This window comes from Halyomorpha halys, unplaced genomic scaffold (assembly GCF_000696795.3).
Source record: "Halyomorpha halys isolate HHAL.00 unplaced genomic scaffold, Hhal_1.1 Scaffold60.1, whole genome shotgun sequence".
NCBI classification, from domain to species: Eukaryota; Metazoa; Arthropoda; class Insecta; order Hemiptera; family Pentatomidae; genus Halyomorpha; species Halyomorpha halys.
In genome coordinates this window covers 905336-906981 of record NW_027112396.1, presented here as the reverse complement: position 1 = coordinate 906981, position 1646 = coordinate 905336, and positions in this window count along the sequence as shown.

The following is a 1646-nucleotide window of genomic DNA, read 5'->3' as shown; positions in this document are numbered from 1 at the left end:
TTATTAATTTAAAATTTAAATATGAAAAGAAAATGAAAATTGAGAGGAAGAAAATATATGTAACAATAATAGATGATAAAGAGGCACATTAAAATAAGTTAATCATACTTATTTGTGTTTTTCATTGACCGCACCCCCAACCATCTTCTCCTCAATTATTAATTTTGAATAAATGATAATTTTCAATTATTGAGATAATGGTTTATATCACAAAACAACTAATGTGTTGTTTTTTTTATCTGTACCTATTTAATGGCACTTGAGCATTCTATATTGTAATTTGGACTTTTTATATTTAATAAACAGTTTTTACACAAAGGAAGTATTCATTTTAATTTTTTTTAATAATTAATTTCCAAAAAAAAGAGGGTATAAAAATAATAAAGTGTTGATTATGAAAAAAGCATCCTAATGTCAAATTTGATTTTTATAGACATCGAAGTGGTGAAAAAAGTAATAAAGTCTGTCAACGTTATGTATTAATGGTCTCATTGGACAAATAGCTGGATCTGGATGAAGTATTATTCTGTAAATAAAATACTTTAATGTATCACTCATGATCAAGTCAATGATAGAGATCAAGCTGAACATAACTTATGTCTCTAGGTCAACTCGACTTCGACTTATTTTTCTACGATAAAGCAGGTACTAAAAACATGGAGACCCATTACCCTTTTCTCAATTGTGCATTTCTGGAAGAGAAGATTCTAGATCATAAATTCAAAAACCAGATCACCTTCAGACAAATAAAGAACCTGACACATATCAATGCAGTCATAAAAGATGCTAAAAATAAGATAAATGATTGTATGGTGATATTTTTCGATATGTACAGAGAAATTGGATCCCTGTCGCAAATGGGGTAGGGGGTCTGAAACATTTGCCTACATGCAGAGAAAATATCCCAAAACTCCCTCCTCATAACACACTGTTAACTTAGGATAAATTAAAAGTTGATGTAGCGTTATATGTACTTTATAGAAAAGTATTTTACCTAATTTAATGAGGTTTATAGTATTTACACTAGTGAATTTATGAGATATCCAGATATTGTTAAGTTTTCTAAGACTAGAGTAACAGCACTGGTTTTGAATCTGACGGTGCAATTTGAGAGTAATGATACTCATCAGACAAGTTGTGTGGAGATAAAAGAAGGATATCTATAAGAAACGCATCCCTTTTATAAAAAAAAAATTCCATGTGACCTTCATAGTGACAGGCTTCTCGTTTAGATCTTTTAAAACAATTCTGAATAGAACAAGGAGCTTTTTAGAAGACCTAGGTGTTGGGGATATTGCCATGTTGGCAGAGAATATTATTCTGGACTCCCTGATAATTAAGCATTATTATCTGCATGATAATTAACTTTGTGGGTATTTATTTATTCTTAACTTATTACTATCCTAATTTATTACTATCTGTACTTATGACATTACTTTGTTTTTTAATATATATATTGTAATATGCTCCTTTTGTAGTAAATAGTATATTTTGATGTATAAAGGGTTTTTAATTATGTTTTCTTTTATGTATCATTTTAAGATTGTTCATTTGTTTTGTTTATCCAAAAAGCAAGCTAACCAAGTTGCATTGTTTATAATAACTTCGTGATTCCAAACAAAGCCAAGATAGCGGTACGTAGAATC